A 25,186-nucleotide genomic window follows, 5' to 3' on the forward strand; every position below is an offset into this window, starting at 1 on the left:
GACCATTGTGACCTCCTGGATAACCAAGGCCAAAAAAACTCCTCATAATTTTTGTCTCCAGCCTATAACTTCTGTTTGAGTTATAGTATGTCTTTTAGGGTATGTTTACACTGCAAAAAAAACACAGTGGCAGCAAGTCTCAGAGTTTGAGTAGTCAACTGATTCAGTCTCACAGTGTGGGGCTAAAAATAGCAGTGTAGACGTTTGAGCTTGGGGTGCAGCCCTGGCTCGGAGACTTCCCCTCGTGCCAGATCTCAGAGTCCAGACTCCAGCCTGAGCCTAAACATCTACTCTGCTATTTTTAGCCTGAACCTCACCAGCCCAAGTCAGTTGACACGGGGTCTGAGACTGCTGTGCTTAGAAGGATATGTAATCGTGTGTGTGTGTGTGTGTGGAGAGACAGCCAGACACACACACCTACCCACCCACCCTGACAGAAACATAACAATCAGTCCATACCAGAATAATGGACTTTTCCCAAATGTTTGTTAATGAAATCATGCTGCATCTGGTCATATATTGAAGTACTGTATGAAGAGCCTTAATGAACTGAAGAGAGTATGTCCGTGTAACACTTAACAAGCAGCATTTCAATTACATTTCCAAATAGTTCAGCATCAGCAAAATGCATTTGACCAAATTCAGTAGTTTTTTTGTGCCATGTATCATGTGTAGACGGGTCAGAAACCAGGCATAAGTGGCCAAGTGGTATAACTTGCACTGACATGACATTCAGTGAAGCTGGAAAATGAGTGTAACTTATACCAAACTGATACTCTGTAGGGGACCAATTGAGCCACTGGTGTAAGAGGCACAAATCCAAATGAAGGATGCCTGCTCCTTTCAGGACTGAGCATGTTGCTGGTAATGTTGGAGTTGGTACAGTGTATAACAGGGATCAGCAACCTTTGGCACGTGACCCGTCAGGGAAAGCCCCTGGCAGGCCAGGACGGTTTGTTTCCCTGCCGTGTCCACGGGTTCGGCTGATCACAGCGCCCACTGGCTGCGGTTCACTGTTGCAGGCCAATGCTGACTGTGGGAAGTGGCACGGGCTGAGGGATGTGCTGGCCGCCGCTTCCCACCACCCCCATTGGCCTGGGACGGCAAACTGCAGCCAGTGGGAGCTACGATCGGCCGAACCTGCGGACGCTGCAGATAAACAAACCAGCCCGGCCCGCCAGTGGATTTCCCTGATGGGCCACGTGCCAAAGGTTGCGGATCCCTGGTGTATAATAAAAGTCAGAATGCTTATGTGGGCTGCTTTATCCTACACCTCCTTTTCTGCCCTATGGAAGTTACACTCACTTTTCAGACGTTGTAAATGGCAAATTGGTTTAACTTATGCTATTTTGTCCTTTAGAACAGTTTTCTAGCCATCTTACTTCTAGGGATGAAGGCAACTGATCCTGAGTGCCACTGAGCACCCTCAGCTCCAAAGGGAGGTGTCAGTGTTAGCACCTCCTCTTGAGATCAGGCTCCCAAAGCGTAACTGTTACTGCCAATTTTGTCTCCTCTGAATTGATCCAGAGACTTCTCTGGGTTTTGCACCCATTTAATCCAGGCTGATTTTGGACCATTGTTCTGTTCTGTCTTTCTCTTATTTGACAATTAGGTGGTTGTTGGTACAGATCATGGGGGTTTATATTCAGTAGGCCAGATGGTAATCAGTTTCACAACAAAATCCCCCCACCCCAATGTTATATATAGCTTGGTGAGCTAGGGATAGTACTCCGTCTCCATGGAGGACGGTTATAGAACTTTCTTCAGGAACTAAAATCAGTGGGGAAGGGGGGTAATTACTGCAAATCCTAGGCCAAGTAAACAGTGCTGGAAAAGTACAACCCCTGATGGGGACTGCGAGGGGCAGGGGGATTGCGTATACTGATTCAGACTGGGGCTATGTCTACACTACAGCTTATGCTGGCGTAATTTATGTTGCTCAGAGGTGTGAATAAACCACCCCCCAAGTGACATAAATTACAGCGACATATGCACTCATGTGCACAGCTGTATGTTGGCGGGAGAACTTCTCCTGTCGACATAGCTTCTGCCGCTTGCAGGGGTGGGTTTTTGTATGCTGATGGGAGAGCTCTCTCCTGTTGGCATAGGGTGTCTTAACCACATGCAGATGTTATCAAAAGATACTGTAGAAACAAGGTTTTTGTGATTTTTTTCAATAGGGATTTCTCTTTTGTGTTTCTGTTCTATTAAACTAATGTGGAAGTGAAGGCACTCTGCGCTAAAAGATAATCTTATTAGTGAGCCGACTGTGAATTGGTTACTGTAAAAGAGACACTTTGGAACCTTTTCACTACTCCCAGGGGAAGCAACAAAATAAAAGGGGGGAGGGTAATATGTCATGAGTTAAAAAGGAAGTAAAAGAATGGGACAGTGAGGTTTTAAAACAGTTTGACTTCTAAGCTGAAATAATAACTCCTTGCTGGCTATCTGGGTTTGAAAGAGCCTACTGAACACGTTCCTAGACCTGCTGATAATTTTTGAAGGAAACACTTGTGAACTGGATTGAAGGATAGCACTTGCTGCACTGGGGGTACAACCTTCATGGTAGCAGAACCTTTATTGAGCACAGCTTTGAAAAGAGAAAGGGGTGGCAGGGGAAATGAGTTCCACAATGAATTTAAAAATATGTACTTTTGTCTGTGACTTATAAAATATTTATCTCCTCTTCTCTTCCTTCCTTCCCTTCCCTGCCAGTGGTATAATTTCACTGACTTCCTGACTTACACCAATGTGTATGGCAGAGGAATCCTTGTCTCTCTCATGCACACTTTATACCATACTTGTCACTGTGGTATCTCAGCACTTGAATGATGAATTACTGAGGTCAGAGTTCTAGAACAAAAATGGCAAATGGACCCTTATTGATATGGTCCGATTGTCAATATTGAAGAAGTTAATAAACAAGTGGCCATTGCAATAATACTTTGCACTTCCATCTCAAAGTGCTTTATGAGTTTACCCTAGCGATATTCCACGGAGACATAAGTATTGCTCTCCCCTGTAACCTTTGATCGCTTGTGCCTCTCTCCACTTGGTCTTTAAACTTTCCATCTGCCCCCCAATGACTGCAGTGACTGTCACAAACGGGTACTTCGGTCCCTACTCAACTTTGTTATTGTTACAAATATTCATTTCTATTTTTAAATAAAACAAAAGCATGCTGGTTATGTATTAAACTTTGTAAGGTCTGAGTAGCTAGATAAGGTAAAAATCTTAAAGTAAGTCCTATGAGTTAAGTAAGGTGTACACCCTCTTCATTTTCCATTGCAGCTCTGGTTTTAATGTGCCCACAAGCTGTCAGGGAAAGCCCTTTTCCATTGTCCCTCCTTCTTTCACCTGTTTGTTTTTCTGGGTAGCATGTTGATATGTAAGGTGTCAGAAGTGCATGTTGCTATTTTAGACATAAATTCACGATTGGTGTCCATGTTTGGATAATAATATATTGGTTCATTACAGCACCTAAGGCTTTGTCATCACCAGCATTTTTTTCAAACTCCCCATCCAGGCAGTTCAAATAGGGTAGGAACACAGGTTTAGACAGGTGCTGCCAGGTGCTGGAATTTAACCACCACATTGTTTAGCTCTATTCTGAACAGTGGGGTAAGAGGATAGGTGGGTAAAATGCCAGCTGCTAATTTATAAGCACATTCTCACCATTGTTGGTGCCAGTGGAGGAGCACCAGTCATGGTACAACGGTGGGAAATGTTAAAGAAAAGTATTATTGTAGACATGAAATAAGCTTATTAGTCCTTTTCTGCACGAGATACGAAGCTCAGTATTTCTTGATAGACAGCCTTTCAGTTTCCTTCCAATTAGCATGCAGTACTTCAAAGGAATCCTTTGAACCTAGGCAGGTGTTTGTAGATACACACAACCTTGTTCCCTGAAACTTCATTTAACGCCAGTCAGAATTGGTCCTTGTTCAACTAAAGCATATTTGCATGCTGTTAGCTCTCTCTTCTCTGGCTGCTTTTTTGTTTCTTTTCAGGTTGAATGGTTGGGTTTGCATATTTTCTCCATCCACAAAGTGAACTGTACCATCCTTCTATAATACTGCCAATTGATTTCAGACATCAAGCTTTAGATTTTTGCATCCCTAATTTACCTACAGGATAACTGAGACACAGTGGCTTTCCCAAGTTTACGCAGCATGTTCAGGGAAAAATTGGGAGGAGAACTCAGATTTACTGACTCCTCTTCTCCTCAGTCCCTGGTTGTTACAAATATATTTGTATCTGTTAGACATGCACCTACCTTCCAAGTTTCCTTGTGTGTTTATTTTCATTGAGTACAAAGGCATATATTCCCTACCTCTAAAGAAGTCCACCATCGGTGAGTGTTGGGCAGGGAGGGGAGCTCAGGAAAGCCTTGGAACTGGGCAGACACTACTGAATTTTTTTTATTTCCAGAGACTAAGGTTGGCAACTCTATACATTACATAACATTGATTCATTTATACAATACAAGAAGGCCTATTGAGTACTTACTGCTAAGGAAAGCATTTTGCACTAATAGCTGTTCTGTTATCTAACTCTTTTCTGCCTCTGTTATGTAAGGGCTGGTATTATAGAATCACTGTTTGAATACCAGCACTATAATTTTAGATTTGCTTTTATTACAGTAATGCCAAATAAGCCTGTTTCAAATGTAGGTAATTACTGCAAATTTCTAATTTGAAAATTCTTCTAATGAGGCTTCTTTAAAACTGCTGCCTGTCTTTTGTTTTTGCTTTAGTTTACAGCATCCCAAAACTGTCTGGAAACTTATCATGTTTTAATAGTGTGTATTTTCTTAAATGAATATCTTGTGCTCATGAAAGGTGTTGATTGACAGTCTTGCAGAGTAAAGTTCCTTAGTTGCTTACTGAAGCATTGTAATGTGAGCAGCAGGCCATACACCCTCTGTGTCTGGAACAACCAGACTCTTCTGTCATCTCCAGATTATGTACTTCTAAATGCCTTCTTTTTTAAAAATTAACTTTTTATGCTAATGACAGGCAAACATCATTTAGCCAGTCTCAGAGTGAAGTTGGGGAACATGATAAATAAAAATTCCTTTGTAACCCACAAAAAGGGTGCTTGGTTATTCCCAAACACGAAATTCACTAACACCGTGCCCTTTAACTAATTACCGTATACTCATATAGGGCCTTATTTTCAACTAACTGAAGTGACCACACAGATCTGTGCCTTTTGTGCTGCTTGAAATTTCAGCCTCAGCTGGAAGTCCATTTCACCTAGTCACTACTGTCTTTTTAAAATAATACCTCCTTAAATTCTTCTTGCACAAATTCCTTCTTAATTGAAACCTGTGTCCCCAACTCCTGGTTATTCCAGCTAGCGCTATTGGATCAAGTTAATAGAAAATTAAATCTTTAGTGAGTTTTAAATATGTCAGTCAGTTTCCCTTTGGATCAGAGTCTCAAATAATCCCAGTTTTTGTCAATTTCCTTGTATGTAAATCTCTCCATTCTATGTATAGTCTTACTTGCTTTATGCTGTATCTTTCCAATGTAACTACATCTTCTAAAAAAATGCTAGACTCCAGTTATAGTGAAACTAATGCTCTATGAAGCATTAACCAGCATCCCAGTAACTGCCTTCAGTGCTGATGCGCTTTGATCTGAGAATTTAGTTTTGGGTCTATGTCTACTGTATTAACTAATTCATTGCTATTTAAAGTACACATAGTTTAAACACTGTTTCTTCCTAATACTTCAGATTACACTTAAACCATTAAGGCCTTGTGTATACTGTACGCACAAGTTTTACCACTAACTGTTCCCATATGGGAAGAAGCTATATCAATGTACGCACATTTAAACTGGTGTAACTGTATCCATATCAAAGGTTGTACTGGTATAATTACACGGGTAAAAAAAATCAGATCCCTAACTGACATAGTTATACTGATATAAAAACTGCATAGAGTAGGCCTTAATTCAGTGTTCCAGTTCTGAATTCATTTACCTAAACTGCCAAGATTATAAGGTAAAACAGCTACAGGCCTTTCAGCCTTAACCACTCCTTTGCCATGGTATCCCTTGCTACTGTAATGATCTTAGGTTTCTTTCCTCTTATCTCTAGACACTAAATGAATCCTCTATTAATCAGCGGAACAGCTAGAGTTTGCCCAGCTGCGGTGCAGTCTTTCTTGTGTTGCCCTGCTCATGTTTCTTAAGTTTAGCATCTTCCTTTGGTGTGGAGAAAAGAAAGGGGAGGATCTGCTCACAAGTTGATTGGAATTCTTCTCAGGGACTCTGGAGCAGGGTCCCAACTCTCCTTCAGGCCATTATAGCATCACAGAACAGGCTCTCCAAGTGTTATTGAAATTCAGTTCTGTACTCCAGGTATGATGCCGTACTTACCTCATCACAGTTACTGTACCATGGGCACTTATTCTGCTGACTGACAAATCGAAGCTCTTCTCCCCTTTTTCTGTTGTTTTGCCCTCTCAAACTTGTAGTCAGGGTTCATTGATATAAAAGGTACAAGCTTTGGTAGGTGGGCAGGAGGTATTTTTATTAAATTCTAGGATTGTCCTTCGTCAGCTTGAAACAGTGTGCCAAAGAGCAGGATAGAACATGCATGCCATACAGTGCAAATGAACCTAGCTGATTGTAGCATGGTAATTTGCCGTAAGCCGATTACTGGATTAGAGCAAAGGCTTGGTATGTCAGCAACAGCGCCTGACAGTAATTTTTATTGAAAGGTATTTCCTATTTTATTATCAGTCCACTTATACCTAGATCACATCCTTATTTCTTAAGGTAAGAGGTTTTTTGTTTTTTGTTTTGCTTTAAATTCAGTTACGTTACTGAACGCCACTGTTTGCCTACTGGAGACAGTGTCTGACTTTTTCTTTTGCTGTTGATGAGGAGGCAGTTTTTAGCAACTGCATTGCTTCCAGATTTACCTCGATTTGCTTTTGTCATCATAATCCCTCCTCCTTGTCAGGACTGATTTGTTCTTCTAGCAAAGACTCACGTCATCTTGTTTTTCCAGGTCTGTTTTCCTCCTCCTTTCTCTCTCTTTTTTTTTTTTAATAAATAAAAACAAATAAATAAGGAAGATGTTGGCAAACCAATCGGGAGTATGTCTGCTATCTGGAATTTGCGCTACACTGATTGTGCTGGCTTTAGCCTATTACTTGTACTGGTAAGTGGGATTTAGTACCACCTGTTTCGTTTTTTGCTCATAAGATGTTGTTGTTGCGTACCTTCATAGGCTGCTTCCTATACTGGATGTGTTGACTAGTGTGTGACTCTCTCTATATGGCTCTACTTTTTTCCTCATTAGTTGTATCGCAAGTCTCTATTTACTCTTTACCACTTGGAAGAAAGATGGATGATGAAAGGATACAGTGGTTGGTATTGGAAATCATGGGGTAAGAGGGCTGAATTTCTTCATTGTGGGTGCTTTTTTTGTAACCCCTTTACTCATTACCATTTTCCACACCCCTGTTTATCATCCATACAGCTGTCCATCTTTCCTCATAAACTTAGGCTGTGACTGGCTTCCTCACAAATGGTGTGTGTGTGTGTCTGTGTAACATGTGCGTATATGAAAGTGTACCATCTGCACTGCAGTGTGGAAAGCTTCAGGCGCAAATTAAGGACCCTCATGTTTTCCCCCCGAGCCTATGACATTGTTCCCTAATCATATATGAATAGTGGTGGTAGCAGGGTATGTGATTGTGGGGAGAGAACAGAGTTGGAGCCTGCAGAGGTGGCAAGGTAAGACAGTGGGAAGAGGAGGAAGGAGGTATATATCTCTTCTACAGTGAAGGAGGCACATTCAGCAAATATCTTCCATTCTAACCTTCTTCCTTCAGATGTTCAGAACTTTCAGAGGGCTGGTCTAGGTCAAAAGGTAACTTTTTAAAGAACTTGAGTAAAATCGATTAATCAATTTTAACGGAAAAATTATATATATTTTTAGCTGTAAAAAGACTGACTTCTCTGTATTGCATCTTAAATGGCTAGACTTCACAAACTGAAACTTCCCAGGTTAGGGGTTTTCACTGAGGATAAGTTTCCAGAATAATGTGCATTTTTTGAAGTGATGTAGATAGAAGTAAACTAAAATCTGTGGTGTGCTTTAAATTAAATGTTTCTACTAGTCAGAGTTCTGGTATTTACAGGACTACAATTTAATGTAAATACTTAATACTGATGAGTGTATTTGCTGATATTTCACTATGAATTTCTACAGTTTTGTATACTTTAAACTATGCAACACAGTGTGGAAGTCCACAGTGAAATCTGTGGAAATATTAGTGTCAAAGCTGCTGCTGTGTCTTAAAAATATCCAGGGAAATAGAACACACACGTTTATGTGACTATAGCATTAAAGTTACAGTTTTAAACATTCTAAAGACAGGAAATGCAACATTTAAAGTTTTGGATTACTAGTTATGCCACTAATTATATTTTAATACAAAAAACCTGTGCAGTGGGAATAAATTAAGGTTATTATGGAATCTCTAACTTTTTCATTTCCCAACATTAGAGTATCAAAATGTAGTCTGAAGCTTACATCAGTTTGTCTTGTATTCCAATAGAGAGAGATGCTATATTGTGGGAAGAGTATGTACAAATATTATATATTTTAAAAATGTATTTAGCAAGTCTTGCTGTAGGAGCAGTCTGGTTCACTCATGGTTTAAAATTCTTGACTTACAGCCATGCCAGATCTGGGTTGCAGGACAGGTTATAACTCTGTATGCAGCAGAAGTTATCTAGCAAGTAAAAGGCCTAAGCCTTGCTTGAATCTTGAGATTGTTGACGTAGAAAATCAGAGATGTTGCGCAGCTGTTTGTTCAAGCGAGTTTGTTTAAACTTTTCTGATTAGATATAGATGAGGCCTGATTATTTATACTTGAAGATTTTTTTTTAATCTATTGGCTCTTGAAGAGAGCAGTTCTATAGACTAGTACTGCCAGTGGTAAAGTAGGTCAACTAATTACTTATTTTTCCTCATATATTTGGTCTCCAGGATATAGTTTCTGAAACCTTTTCAACTTATTTTCCTTGTCTGGGTGCTACATCTCCCATAGAATGCCCCACTCACAGAAGGATGAACTGATAAGACTGCAGATTGCAGAGACTGCAAGGAGCGAACTTTGCATCTTGAGAGATTAATCTGTTTTTTGCCTAATTGCATCAGTGATCTTTTGCTTTCCTTGGATTGGAAAAACCCTATTAGCCAGCTGAGCTGAATAGGCAGGTAATCAGTTGCTTTTTGAGCAAATGTAGATATACTCTGTAAGGACCTTATTATGCCAGGAATCCAGGGTGCTCCGTCTCAGTTGGGAAGGCACTCAGCCCCTTTGAGGACTGGAGCTGAACTGCTGCACAGTAAGTAGATGGTGTAATGCAAGAGTACTTCCATCCACAGAAACTACTTGTGGGGTCCAGCCGACTAGCCAAAAGGTAGAGTACCCTGCTCGGATAACCAAGGGAATTTCCTTATTGGGAATTGAGCCCAGCACCTGACTGAGTCGGGGCTCTAAGACACTTCTCCCTGATTAGTGAATTGCTTATTTAGCCATATATAAAAGTTATTTTAATCGTCAGATATTTGTCATAGTGACGTAATAGTGTGTATGGGCAAACTGATTTAGGCTACATAAGACACTCGAGCCCAAAACTCTTCCCCAATTTTTTTTTTTTAATTCGAGCCATTGTGAGGCTCTGAAATGGTCAAATACATGTGCGCCCCCCCCTTAACCTCACCCTCCCACCCATCTAGTTTGTGGCCTCAGAAGGAACCGAAACACCAAAATATAATCAGACGAGCTACTTTAAGGTATTTCTGGTCAGGACTTGAAATATTTGAAAATATCTTTTTCACTAGATTTCTAGTCCAGTTTTGCAAACTTAAGCAGTTTACGTATATATATGAACTTTGCATATGTCATGAATGAAGCTGCTTGAGACTTGTTTCTTAATGGGTGGTTCTGTGGTAAGACTTGGTAATTCATATTATAGAGTTTTATCTCCCAACATATTCTTGATTATCACAGTGTGTTTTTGTATTGTACTTGCACACGCTTGCAGGATTTTAAGGAGCTGTACAGTCTCATTGGCCATCCCTTGTGTTTCCTTGTTAGCATGATGTAACATTAGTAGAGTTCTGTGTTTTCATAGGGCTTGTGCCTACTAACAGGTTTTGTGGCTGCCATAAGCATCTGAAGCAGCAATTTGGTATGTTGTCTTGGATTTTTATTTTTAAATTTGCCGCCAGTTTAAATTGAAGGCTTGCATTGGGTTATAAACTAGAATTATTTCAGACTGTAAGTGCTCTTTTAGATTGTAATTTCATGGGGGACGGAGCTGTCATTTTGTTTGTACAGAACCTAGCACAGCAGGGCCCCAGCCTGTTTGTGGCCTCTAGGCACTGCAGCAATGTAAGTGATAAATGAGGGCTCATCTTTGGTCAGTTTATCTAGACCTGCTCCTGTCAAGTTAGCTTTTGACTTGTGCTTTTATTAATACAATAGCATACAAGGAGATTTTATATTGGTTGCCTATTAAAATATTTTTTTAAATAACAAACTTTCCCCCAGGAAACAGATTCTTATGTAAATAAAAACAAATAAGCAAAAATTAATAGCCAGACAATTTGTTACTGCTTCTGAACTCATTCTTAAGTCCCCGTGGGAGCAGCCTTGCTAATGAAGAAGCACTGCTCCCATGGTGTCTCCACTGGTACTCAAGCCTGCTTTTGCTGTTTATGTCGGTATGATTTTACCACTGTGATGAGGGAGCCCAGGCAAATTCAATGCTGATTTTGTTCTGCATTTATTTACATGAGGGTTCCCCACAATTTTGAGGAAGGCTGATGCCACAGAGAGCAGCTGTCCTACCTTTGAAGCACAAGCCTGTGTAGTATCCCCAGAGGGACTTGGTGAGTTTTGGAGGAAGGAGAAGACAAAGGAGCAAAAACTCTTCCTCCGTGACCTCATAGCTATATATATATATATATCCACTGCTGTTGGCTTCCTTCTTCTCATGGGGGAAGAGAGGAAAATTTGGCCCTAAGAATCAAGACTTGCTCCCTCCAAATTACCATGATTATAAAAGCAGCAGAGTCTTGTGGCACCTAATAGACTAACAGACGTTTTGGAGCATCCGACGAAGTGGTTATTCACCCACGAAAGCTCATGCTCCAAAACGTCTGTTAGTCTATAAGGTGCTACAAGACTCTTTGCTGCTTTACAGATCCAGACTAACACGGCTACCCCTCTGATACATGATTATAAAGCTGATCCTATTTCTGGGCTTAACTACGTAACAGTGTATCTTTAAAAATAATCCATGTAGAGAGGAATTCTTCTTTAATAAAGTTTGTGAATTCTATGTCAAAATTAATCCTTCCTAATGCCCTATACACTGTAGTAATCTAAATATGAGTATTAAGAGTGAGTTGAAGGAGGAGGAGGCAAGGATTTGAGGAGTGGTAATGGAGAAGTCTGTGTTTGTATCTGCATCAGGACAAACTCTAACTGACACAAACTATGTTAATAAAACTTTTACACTTGTAAAATGCCTGTCATCTGAAGACCTTTGTGCTGTACAAACTCTAATTAAACCTCATAAAACCCCTGAGAGACAAATATTCCTATAGACCTTACTCAGATAGGGTAAACTGAGGCTCAGCAAGGATAAGTGTCTTACTCAAGATCATACATTGAGTTGGTGGTAACACTTGCATCAGAACCCAGGAATCATGGCTTCCAGATTCCTGCTAGGTCACTATTCTCACCAAGGCATATGATTATATTTATTTTTAAGAGTCTAGAGTTGGTTCTGCTTCATAGGTTTTCACATCACAGTGGAAATAAATGTGGAATCTATAAGAAGGTTGAGTCTCTCAACAACTTTCTCAGTTTGTATTGCCATGAATAGTTTCCTTTCCTTGGCCAACTTTAAGGACTTGCCTACATTAGAAAACAGTGTTCTATTTAAAAACTTCCCCTGCAGAGTTTTCTGATCTTGCCCTTTCTACATAAACAAGGCACGAGCACAGCTGTATGTTTTTTGCATGAACTGGGCCAAATCCATGATTGTCAATCCATATGCTCAAAAGTCATGAATTGGGCCCCCCCAAAAATAAGGAGCAGGGTTTAAAAAATCATGAGATTCTTAAATTGTAGATTCCTTCTGTTTGCCTTCTGATGTTTGAGTATTTAGGGGTCACATTCTGAGGCTTTTTCTCTGCAACTGTGTAAGAGCTAGAAACATTTTAAAAAAGTGAATGTGGAGATTCTTATGTATTCACCTGACTTCAGGAACTGGGGCTTTAAAGAAAAAACACAAAATATTGCAGAGAGAGAATTTTTAGCTTGGCTGAGGGGAATTTACAAAGGTGTAAGTAATACACATGCATGTAGGCCTTTATTTGTTTTACCCGTTGCTCTACATGCTCATACCTTTGAAGAGTGAAAAAATTATGCTTTGTTTTGAAGATGCTGTTTCCATGTCACTGCCAATGCATGCTTTCACAGCCTCCCGAAGGGAAACTCACACAGGTGCAAAAACAGAGTTGGGCCTGTGACACTAACACGGTTGGGATATGGGGGACTGCAGCCCAGAGATCCAGTTTGAGTGGTTGGACCACATGGTTCTAACCCAGCATGAGGTGCAGGAAGCCAGCCTATCACATAAGGGGTGCACTCGACCTTAGACTCCTTCTAGTTCCTCTTGAGTGTACCCTTTATCTGACAGGTCTGGCTTCTTGCACTTTATGCTTGTTGGAAATTACTGTAAGTGCTCTTCATTTTCTGTGCAATAATTTTTAGGCCATAAGCTTTTAATATTTCTTCTTGTAGATGGTATCATATAATTGCTGAGATTTCCATCTAGAAAGCAGTGAACAAATTCTACATCAGTGGAGAAAATACACCACTGTTGAACTATAATTCCCCTGTTGAACTATAATTCCCTTCTGAAAATGTAATCCTTCTGTGTAAAGTGAAGGATCAACCTGGATCAATGGAAATCCTAGTTGCTGAATGTGTACTTTATGCAATGCTTTACCAAGAGCTTCAGTATAATTAAAGGAAAGTTGCACAGTGCATTTATCTTTGTCAAGGTTAACCAAGGAAAAGTGCAATAAATGGTGAACAAGACTTGTCTCCTTAATGGTAGTGGAGGGTTTAGAAGGAAACAAATACTCCCAACTAACACTTAGGGCTTATCTACAATGCAAAATAGTCTGGCCTAAGGGGTCTGATTGGTAGAATGCTTTGAAGTGTTGTGGTAGACTATTCTGGCATGAATTAAAAGGTACCTAGTTGATGTTGAAGTAGTCCTAATTGAGTCCTTTTTCAAACAGCGCAAAGTATGTACCTTTTAGTTCAGGGGTCGGCAACCTTTCAGCAGTGGTGTGCCAAGTCTTCATGTATACACTCTAATTTAAGGCTTCGCGTGCCAGTAATACATTTTAATGTTTTTTAGAAGGTCTCTCTATAAGTCTATAATATATAACTAAACTACTGTTATATGTAAAGTAAACAAGGTTTTCAAAATGTTTCAGAAGCTTTATTTAAAATTAAATTAAAATGCAGATCTTATTAGTTTACTGTGATCCTTGCCCTTGCTTTTCCTTGCTGAGTTTTCCAATGTCTGGTGGCACGTATTTGGATACTTTAAGCTGCATGCAGGCTTCTGAGTGATCAGTTGATAACGGGCTAGCAGGAGGTCAGCGTCTGGAACCCCAGATTGGCAGCTGAGGTGAGTGGAGCTGGCGGCTGGTAGGGCTGAGCAGGGCCGGAAGCCTGGACCCTGTCTGGCAGGGGACCTGCGCTGGAACTCCAACCAGAAGCAAGGTGAGTGGGGCTGCAATGGGGACCCCGGCTGGCAAGGGTCCAGCAGCCGGAACCCCAGAGCGGTAGTGCGCTGAGCAGCGCAGCCCATCCCGCATGCCATCAAAAATCGGCTCGTGTGCCACCTTTGGCACGTGTGCCGTAGGTTGCTGACCCCTGTTTTAGTTCATGCCAGCAGGATCTACACAGGGCAGTTAGAGCCCAATGTTCTTTACAGGCCCTGGAGTCTGGACTGTGACACTGAGTAGATAAGCCATCACATTGCATCTGTCTTTACAAGTGAAATGGGTAACTTTGCTCTAAATCAGAGGTTAGGTTTTCAGAGATGACATCTGAAGAAATGAGGCCATGGTGCTGAATTACTTATTACCAGATTGTGACCTCAAAATGCATTACTTACCCTTTTCTACACCACACTTGATGTCCTTTCTGGAAAAGAGTAGGTCTTGAAATGATTTCTTTGCTCTTCCAATCAAATAAGAGGTCCCAGTGTATTTTCACTTATAAAGGTATTACTTAAGGCTTATATTTCTGGAATTGTTTGGAAAAATGTATTTTCTGCCTATGCTGTCAATAGGGTAAGTAGTGGCACAGATCAATGTTTTGTCATTTTATTTTATTTTATTTTTAAAAAGAAAGGAAAAAGGAGGCCTTGGCAGGAAATAGACAGTGTTGCTCATTCTATAGGAAGAAGTGTTGGGAACATTAAGGACTTATGGTAATATTCAGTAGGGAAATACCTGAAGTCTGAATTTTGTGGAAATGTTACTGAACAAACATATAATATTAGGATTTTAAGACCCTGGAATAGGTAGCAAATTAACAAGTCTGTTTTGGCTTTTCCGTGTTCCTCTGATGAAGTTAGTTATAGAGTACTGAATTAGTGCATCACTTTGAGTCAGGCATGGTCAGATGATGCAGCAAAACGGAAGTGTGGATGCAGGAGAGAGGCAGCGTCAAGGGTTGTTCTTCATAGTTTGAGGCTCATAAGGTGCATTTGGTACCTGTCCCAATGAATATGTCCAGAAATCTCAAGAACTAATATGCCTACAGCTTTTTAGGTAGTGCTGGAAGGTGAGTGGTACTAGACTTAGTGAAAGTAGCTTTCTAAGAATGACTAATTTAAAGATTCAGAATGAACTTCCGAAGTTTGGCTTGGGGAAGCTTCCTAGACCTACACTATATCAACAAACTCTGATGTAAGCCCAAAAGCAACTCTTGTATTGTCTTTTGCTGACAATTTATTCCTTTTGGAAAGCCAAGAAGGATTCAATTAATATGTGAGCGTCTATGCTTTTGGTCTTGTCTGCACTAAGAAAATTCATCCATCCTTGACCACAGAGACACTATATCTGTGGTTCCCAAACTTTTTAGTACTGCAGCTCCCTTACAGATATTTTAAAACGTGGTGGCTCCCTACAGCAAGTATCAGTGTGGGTTGTTTGTTTTTAACGAACTCAGGACACTAGATGTAAGAGTTCAGGATACTAGATTCAAGAGGGACACTAAAGTTCTGATGTTTTTGTGACCTTATTCAACTACATACAGTTTGTTTAATTATATAAACCGATCTAATCTGGATTTTTTAAAATTATAATTTGAAAATATGGTTATTAGTAAGCCTAGTTTAATAGTCTCTTAATTAGAAAAAAACAAAACCAGACATATTCATTAAATTTCTCCCCCAATACTCATGACTCCCCCAGGAACCCTTCAAGGAGCCATGGCTCTTAGTTTGGGAAGCACTGCCCTACATTAGCATCTTTCTCGTGTGGCTTGTCTACCTACAGCTCTGGTCTCTTATCTGCTCCTACGTCTCCGATTATCTGAAAAATGTATCTGGTATCTGGCTCTTACCATACTACTTACCATACTTCCATTGTTTTAAAAGGGGAATGGATCCATTCCTGGTGTAAATAAATAGTTCTGGGCATTTCTGTGTATGCACTCTTCTATTCACTTGTGGGTGCCCCAGTATTAAAAAAGATTTATATTAATAAACTGCAAGCTGAAAGCAGAATTCAGAGGAATGCAATCAGGATCATAAAGTCCTTAGAGGAATTGTAATGTGAGAGGAGATTGGGGAGATTAATTATATGTAGGTTTGGGAGCAGGAAAGGAGGCGGAAGTGTCATCAGATTATAGATATTATTAAAATGGCATAACTTCAAGGAGAGGAAGAAGCTTTGCAGAGGTGGTTAACTAGAAGCAATAGTATGAAACGCTGTAAAGGGAGAACTTAGATATGATACTAGGAAAAATGATTCAAAATACTGTATACGCTGTTTGAATATTGGCTAGTCTCACCAGCAAAGAAGAATGGTTTGAGGAAGTGACTTGTAGTACTGGAGGATTAATGAGAACTTGGTGTATCAGAAAATAAAATTATCCCAAAAGTACATCAGTAAATCTTGGATGCTGGGAACACTTCTGTTTCTTAATAGTATATGCTGCATCATTATTATTTATTTTATGAATAATATTAAATGTAGCCATAGACTCCTGTAGCTCATATATTGCTTTAGAGGAGGGAATTCCCAATTTAAAAAAATAGCTGGCTATTCTCAAGAGGTTGGTAGTGGAAACTTCATTGCAGAAAATGAAAGTGTGTAAATACTGTATGTGGAGAGAACAGACAGGTCAGGGTTAGTAGGCTTAATATCCTACTCCTGTCTCTGAGAGGTTTTGAATTGGCTAGTGACTGGTTTACTTGGAGCAAATCTTTTTTTTTTAAGGAAGTAGGTGTGGGACGGGGTGAAGAAGGTTGGAAGAATGTGAAATATATTTGTGTATCACAGTACTAAAGCCTCATTCTGATGCCAAAAGGGTTATGAAATGAATAGCTGAATTCAGACTTTTTCTGACAGTAAGTGGTCTTCTGCTTGACTAAATCAAAGCTCCATATTGATTATATTAAATATATTATTATGGTGCAGTAATAGCCATCAAACAGATGTCAGAAATAAGCTTGTGATTTCACTCTCTGAATTCAGAAAGTAGGAGGAAAACTGAAAGTTATAAGAACTTTCTTCTGACAGATGAATAACTCCTATAACTGGCTACAGGGGGAGGAGGAAAGGGTAAGTAGAGAACATACTAACTATTTTGATGGGGGCACAATGTTTTTTATTTAAAAAGCCTTCCCATAAACAGTACTTAGTGCTGTGTTACAAGAGTAAGCTTTGGATTTTACTATTCATGAATTATTATAACTCTTTGGAGGCCTCAGATATGCTGGTCATCTTTAAAAACAGGTACCATGAAGAATGTATAGTCTAAATTGGACAGGATGCTGCAGGTAGGGATCATAAACCAAAGAGAGGTGAGAAGATGAGAGGAAAGACAAAAGTGACAACTTTGTTAGTTTTTTTTGTTTGTTTTTGGTGCTTTTTAAAACTTTCCTCCCCCTCACTTCTTATAGTGGGATTTTTTGGGAAGGATTTGAATGAGCTAGTTTGTCAGATGTACTTGGGGAGACGTTCCAGGTATTAGGGGGTAGTATGGATGAGGGCACAGAAATACTTGAGAGGAGGACGCAAAGGGGTTATTGAGACTGGCATCATAGTCTGAGCAGAGAGAGGTACGGGGGAATGTGAAGAAAGACCAGTTCAGAGATGTGTGCTTGAGGGTTCACAGTAAAAGCACTAGATGAGAGAGATGATTTTAGTGATAGCATTGTGGACAGACGGGAATGAGGCAAGGTTAGCATGACAAGACCAAAGAGGAGGAGGTGGCAGTAGTCAAGGCAGATGATGAGGGCAAGAGTGAGTGATACGGCTACTGGGACAGAGAGGAAGCATCAGTGTTGCGGGGAGGGAAATGACTGGATTTGACCATGGTCTGGATGTTGGCAGAGAAGTTGATGGAGGAGTTGAGGACACGCCCCAGGTTATAGCTCTGGGTGATAGGGAGGCTGGTAATGTTATCAACAGCATTGGAGGGAATGGAGAGAGTTGAGGAGGAAAGCTTACAAACTCAACATGGCCAAAAGTGAGCTCAACATAATGGCAAATCAGCCTAGCGAGAGATTAGATTTGGCGCTTGAAAGCTGTCTGAGTACATGTGAAAAGTTATAAGCAACCTAAACATGCACAGTCGTTGCCATGCAGAATCCTTCATGTTTAGAAGGTGGCCTTGGATTTGGCCCTTGGCATTTTGAATATGGCGCCCAATGGAACACTTCTCAGCTTTATTTGGGGAAACAAAATGAAAAGCCATCTCAAGTTAGAAAGCATTGTAAATGTTCATGTAAAGATAATGTTTTTGTAAAAGCTGGTCTTTAAATGTTTAAGTTACAGCTTTCCCCATAGCTTCCCATCTGATGCTGGTTGTATGGATGCTTAGCAAGTCCCATCTGATGCGGGTTGGAGGACTTGTTAAGCAATAATAATAAATCTGGCCAAATGCTGGTTTTTAGAATCAATCGTTGATTTTTTTTAAAGGTATTTGCTTTATTAAAGATGCATGTGCCTGTACAGACTAGCTACTCGGCTTACTGACTGCAAAAAAGAATTAAAGGAATTAGAAAATCACTTGATTATTCTGAAAAATCTATAGTGGATGGTAATTTTTTCCACTGAAAAGGTAGTCTGACTAAAGATGTTCTCTGGAATAATTCTTTCAGTGTATAGGCCCCCATTTGAGGAGCCTCTGAACACTATCAGGGATATTCTGTTTAGACCGACCTCTGGGTGGTACTGTTTTATAGCTTTGACAGATTACAAATCCCAGGATGCAGTGGTGGGAGCCCTCTTGACCAGGACTGAGCTTCCAGGACAGAGGCTGCAGATGGGAGCCGGTGGGCTCCAGTTTGGTCTGTAAACTAGAACTGAGAGCTGCTACTCCCTTTGGAGTCTGGGCCAAAGAAAAGCTGTGACCAGATCTCTGTTGTTGAGTTGCTGGGGTTGAAGATATGTAACCAGGATTAAGACTACACTACAGTTGAATACTTGTTAGTGCTGAGCCCTTGCTCACTGATTCCTTCTCCACAGCTAGGCATTGAGAACAAAAGCTGGCAACTTTGGTTATGCCACAGATTTGAATTTGACTCAGTCGATTTGAGGAAAGAATGAGTTACCCCTGGGGCTATCCCCTCTGGGTTGAAGATAGTGTTGAGACTTGGTGTGGCTACATTAAGTCTAAGAAGAAAACGGGGCAGTGGGAGGGATTCATTGTATGGTCAGAATCGGGGTCAATTGCTCTTTGATGGAATAACTGTTATTACCAGCTAGTACTGTGCAATCTAAGTGGGTCATTATGCAAAGCCTGCTCATCCAGTACACCAATCAAGGGAGGACCCCGGACTATAAACTTAATGGAGAGTTTGCACTCAGGTACGGGATGGATCTGTGTATAATGCTAAGAGAGTTGGTTAGGTTTACGTTACTGTTGAAATTTGTAGCCATTAGCTGAACTATTGCAGCACCGTCTACGGACCTGGTACAGTTATAAAAACTGTTTACAATGTTCAAAAAAGAACTAAGTAAGTTCATGGAAGGTAGCTCCATCAATAGCTATTAGCCAAGATGGTCAGGGATGCAACCCCATGCTCCAAGTGTCCCTAGATCTCCAACTGCCAGAACCTGGGGTTGGATGACAGGATGGATCACTTGAAATTACCCTCTTCAGTTCATGAACTCTGAAGCATCTGGCACTGGCCACTATCAGAAGACTGGATACTGGGCTAGATAGACCATTGGTCTGACATAGTGTGGCCATTCTTATGTTCATATGTAACTTAACCTATATTAATCTGTTGCATTTTCCTTTGTATTTTGCTAGAGTAATTTTTAAGTAAAGTTGTATGGGTTATATGTTGGGTATTTGTTGTCTGTAAAAGCTTCAAAGATCACTGCTGCTCTCATCTTAATGCATGGCTCATTGGCTCTCTGGATGCTGATTTGCAAGGTGGTAGATGTTGCCAAAAAACCAAAAACCCTCTGATGCGCTTCATCTTGCTAAGGAGTCATAGGCCACTGTTCTCCCACAGACTGTTATAACTTGCTTCAGAAAGGAAGGGTTTTCATCAACAGAAAAGGATGGCCTGGTGAACATGGATGAGCTGGCCAGCATGTCTGTTTCTGAAAATCTAACAGCAGAAGAATCTGTGGCTATTGTTGAGTTTGACAGTCATTTGGAGTTGGAAGGTGAGTTTTCTGATGCCGAACGTCCGGACACAGTAGTGCCTGTACCAACAGGCTGATGAGGCACAGGAGGATAATGTGTTGGGTGACAAACTTGAAGAGCTTTCCCACACAGAGCTACGTGTGGTGGATGTTTTTCACAGGATATGCCAGAGTCATGGCTTTGAGAACTGTTGCAAGCCTACACACAAAATGGAAAAGGATTAACAGGTGGAGATGGCCAACTGTAGAAAGCAGACAACATTGGATACATTTCACCCCCCCCAAACAAAACATTATTTATTGGTAAAATCTTGTGCTGTTTTAATTGATGTGACATGTAAGGAGCACTGACTGCAAGTACAGAGCTGATCAGCAGACAGAGACATTCTACTGTAAGTGTGTTATAAGTTTTCCTTGGTGTTTTTAAAATGCTTTTCCTTTATAGAATTGTATGCTGCTGTAGTCCTTGTGACTCATAGCAAGCTGAGATTTCCTAAATTTGCTCTAAGCATTGTGGTACACTTTATAGTGTATCTATCACTGTGTATTATGTTTGGTTTTCTTCTTTAGTACTGACAGTCAATGAACAGTTAATAAATAGTTTCACAGTTTCTTTTGTCTACAAATGTATCATTCTGCACATGGTTTTCTATGTATCCTCCTGAAAACAGTGCCTTCCACTTATTGGCAACTTCTGTATAATAGTAACTTTTTGCTGGGAACCAGAGGTTGCTTTTAAGCAGAAATTACTGTATTTGAATCTCTGTTCTTTGTTAGATGAACTTACACTTATTTTCACTATAAACAAATCTAAGTGCTCAGAGAGACAAGGTGGGTGAGATAATATATTTTATTGAACTACCTTACGTGGGTGAGGGGAATAAGCTTTCAAGGACCTGAAGAAGAGCTCTGTGTAAGCTTGAAAGCTTGTGTCTCTCACAACAGAAGTTGGTACAGTAAAAGATACCTCACCACCTTGTGTCTCTGATACCCTGGGACCAATACAGCTATGACAACACTGCATAAATTTAAGTGCTATGAGTTAAGCAGTGATCCTAATATATGACTGTAAACTGAAATGTACTGTTCCTTTGGGAATAATGTTTCTGTAAATACTGTGAGTGTCCAGTGGAATAGGGGCTGGGTACTCCAGGGGGACGCTCTGAGAACTCAGGGGTCGGACTGTGCCTATTGCTTACCCACAGCGGGGCCTGTGAGGCCTAAAGGGGAGGGCTTGTGTTACCTGTGGCTAATGGAGTCAGGGAGCTGACCCCTGGCAGGCACAGACAAAGCTTCCTCATGCTAAGGGCAGGGGGTAGTGAGGTGCCTCACCACCCTGGGTATCGCCAGGAAGCATCAGTGCCATGTCAGGTTTTGCCCCAGGTCGATCTCAAACAATATGGTTTGTTCTAAAAACTGGATTTGAGCAGAGTCAGGTGTCTTCTCTATATTAGGTAGGTGCTTTTGCAAATACCATTAGGTACCTATCTGCATTTTTAGGTGCCTAAATGCCTTTGAAAAGTTGGCCACATGTCCTTCAAGTTTTTAAGAATAGTAGATTTCATCCACCTGGTGTTTATTCATAGATTGGAAGAGGAAAACAAGCACTTCCTGCTTTCTCAACTCCCAATCAGATTCTCAACTTTGAATGAACTAGTCCAGATGAAGAGAACGATGTCTCTGCACCTGCTAGCTAAAGTGAAATTAAAAAGAAATTTAGGCAAAAGCTTTTCTGCGCAGCAGAAACTGGGAAAATGTAACTATCAGCATTCACTCCATTGTAAAAGCTGAAAATAGCAGACACTTATTTCATGCAGTACATGACATTGTGGCATTTATAATGCTTGAGTTGACCTCAAAAGTTAAAGGTGTTTTTCCCTGATTCTATATATGATTAAAATTTGAGAATTTGGGGGCTCATTGATGCAGTGTATGTTTATTTAAATGATTGTAATAGATTATAGTAAGTTTCAATCTTAGCATGGGTTGTCATAATTTCAAATGTAATTTTAAACAGGTTTACTTTTAAAAAGAAAAATATATTTGATTTAAATCAATTTTTATCCACCCTGATACAACCATAAAGTGCAGTCAGTAGAGGCGAGGTTGGAACTCATGATATAAAGCACAGGGAGGTGTAACCTAAGCTACGGATGATTCTGTCTCTGAGGGGTATGTCTACACTGCAGTAGAACACCTGTGGCTAGCGCAGGTCAACTGACTTGAACTCGTGAGGCTTGGGTTGTGGGGCTATAAAATTTCAGTGTAGACATTTGGGGTTGGGCCCCAGCCCGACTCCTGGGGCCCTCCCCTGTTGCAGGGTCTCAGGGCTCGGGCTCCAGCCCAAACCCAAACATCTATATTATAGCTCCACAGCCTGAACCCCACGAGCCCAAGTCAGCTGACCTGGGCCAGCTGCAGGTGTTTTATTGCACTGTAGACCATACCCATAGTGCCTTCTGTGTTGTAGCAGCTGGAAATCTTGTGACACCAGAACTGCCATTCAGTGTGAATAGAGTTATCTCAGTATTTAGTCTGCTAAAGTACTTAAAAACAGTAACTCTTAAAATTGCAGGAGGAACAAAATATTGAATACGTACCTACTTGTAACTGATATTGCCCTCAGCAGATATAAAGTGAGAGGCAAAAATCAGATCCTAGGTTATACAGTTTTGCAAAAAGGATAAAAGAAAAGGTGATACCGCCTTACAGTTTTTAAAAGGTGGCCATTTTTGACCTCTTATTATTCTGTATGTATGAACCTGATCTGCATCAAACCAACATGAAAAACTGAAACACTGTGTCAACTTTAACTTGTTTAGGTTTTTAGTTACTTTTACAACATTTCTGAAAAATAAAGGATGAACTTTCCTATCAAAAAGGAAAATTCTATTGCAACTTTAACTGTGGCATTACTATTGCTGTACTATATAAAGCATGTGTGTATGCATTGTATATGTGTCTGTGAAATTGAATAAATGATAGGCTGGTTTGCTATGAAACTGTTAATTTCATGAGTTTGAGATGGCTGCATGCTCTTCAGTGACAAAGGGCATACTATCAGGTATTCTGCATATGCTATATATTTTGTAGCAAAACTATTTGAGACTATTTTAGAGAATTTAAAAGGGAAAACTACATGGAATTCTGCTTCTCTACAGATATTATTGTGACTCGAAGAGCCCTGCAATGCCAACTGGCAAAAGGGCCCACCATGCTGTAACTCGTATTAGGCCTGACACACTCATTACCCACAACACATTGTTGTCATAATGTGTATTTAAAAGGTGTCATGTAAAGTATCAGATGTAAACTGATGAAATGCTAGTCCTGAAAATATTGTGTGATGTATGTATAGGTTGTGTATAAAGAGTTGTATACGTGTGCCGGAAATATGTTCTTAAAACGTGTTTGGGAGGCAGTGCATAAAACCCACCTGCTCTAGACAAAGGAATGTGTCTTTATCTGTCAGACTGGCTTGATTACAGGCAGAGGACAATGAAAATACACTTTCGTATAAAGTAAACAAAAGCCATCAAGCTGGCAAGTGGCAGAGAAGATCGTTTAGCAATCACACTGCAGGACGGAATCTGCACCCCAGGAAGCCTTCCTGGGTCTTGAAGCAGACAGTAGATTTTGGGGAAATATAAGGGGTGCAAAAAGACTTCCTAATTATCCATCACGTAGGGAACAAAGGGAACAGCACCCTCTGATTCTGTGACAGTTGGATCCCCTGGACTGGAGGCCTGGAGATGCTGGTACCTTGGTATGAGAAAACTGCTTAGGCAAAGATTGTAACCTGCTAAAATTAAGTTTTAATCACAAAAAAGCATGTTTTGTTTGTAACCAAACCTGTCTCTCTTCTCTTGCTTAGAATCACTTAATCTCTGTTTCTTGTTAATATACTATTCTTAGTTGTACTAAAGCCATCTCAGTGCTGTTATAATGAAATAAAGTGTGAGTCTTCAGCCACACTAACATTGTTGGGTTGGGTTGTACATTGTGTATTTGGAGGCAGCCAACTTAATAAATTCTCTCATCCAGTGAGAGGGACTGGACGTTGCCAGAAGATGTCTTTGGGGAACTCAGGAAGCGGAGTTCACTGATTGTTACCTGCAAGGCAAGGTGTAGACTGGCAGATTCTCAAGGAGTTTGTTGGTGAAGCAGACAAACTGAGGTGACAGGGAGATGACACAGTTTAATTTCCAGCAAAGGTCACTTGCTGAGGTAGAGGTGTAATAGGGGCTCACAGCTATGTGTGTCATGAGCAGAATGTCACAATCATTTCTGCCGTCTTCTAATTTATGGCTGCAGCTTCAGCACCCTGAAGAAATGCAAGGTCTCCCAGTAGCACTTAGCTTGAGGAGTGCAGCTTTGTGCTCTGTGGGGTGCCTTTGACAGAGTGCTAAGGGAGACCCTGTGTCAGAGAATCCAGCTTTGTGCACATTATTGCACATAGAATTGTGTGCTGCTGTAGGCCTTGGGACACATAGCAAGCTGGGGGCAGGATCCCAGTGCTGGCCAAAGTGAGCACCCTGGGAACATGGTTTCAGCCATTCAGCACCTCAGGGCAGAGCCCTTGGCACTTTGGTGCACAACAGCAGAGTCTCTGTCCCCCATACAATCAGTGCCTTGAGAACCTTGGCACCTTTCATGAAGGGCCTGAGGCGGTGGTGAAAGTAACTTAAAGGACTTACCGGTACGCCGGAGTCCTGAGCGGGGTGGGGCCTCAACCGGAAGAGGCGGGGCCTTTCAAGATTGAACGGCCCTGGGGCACCGGCTGTGGCTGGGAGCCCAAGGACCTTTAAATTGCTCAGGGGCGAATTAAAGGGCCCTGGGCTCTGGCCGTCATGGAGCTCCAGGCCCTTTAAATCACCGTGGGAGCCCTGCTGCTGCTACCCTGGGCGACAGGGCTTGGGCTAGGGCTGGGGCAGTGACAGCAGGGCTCCGGACTCTGTGGGGAGCCCTGGGCCCTTTAAATCACTGCCAGAGAAGCTGGTCCAGTCTGGCTTACTTTCACTTCTGGCCTCAGAGATTTTGCCTAGATACTTCTATGCATCATCACTTTGTGAACCTCAGGGCCCTGCTGCACCCAGGCCTCTCTGGGCTTGGCAATACCTTCACACTGGCCTGGTGTGCTCAGATGGCTTGTACATTTTTGTGTCTGATTGATCTTCATTTTTTTGTGGGTTTTTTTATTTCATTGTTG

The sequence above is a fragment of the Mauremys mutica genome, chromosome 1 (assembly GCF_020497125.1).
Source record: "Mauremys mutica isolate MM-2020 ecotype Southern chromosome 1, ASM2049712v1, whole genome shotgun sequence".
NCBI lineage: Eukaryota > Metazoa > Chordata > Testudines > Geoemydidae > Mauremys > Mauremys mutica.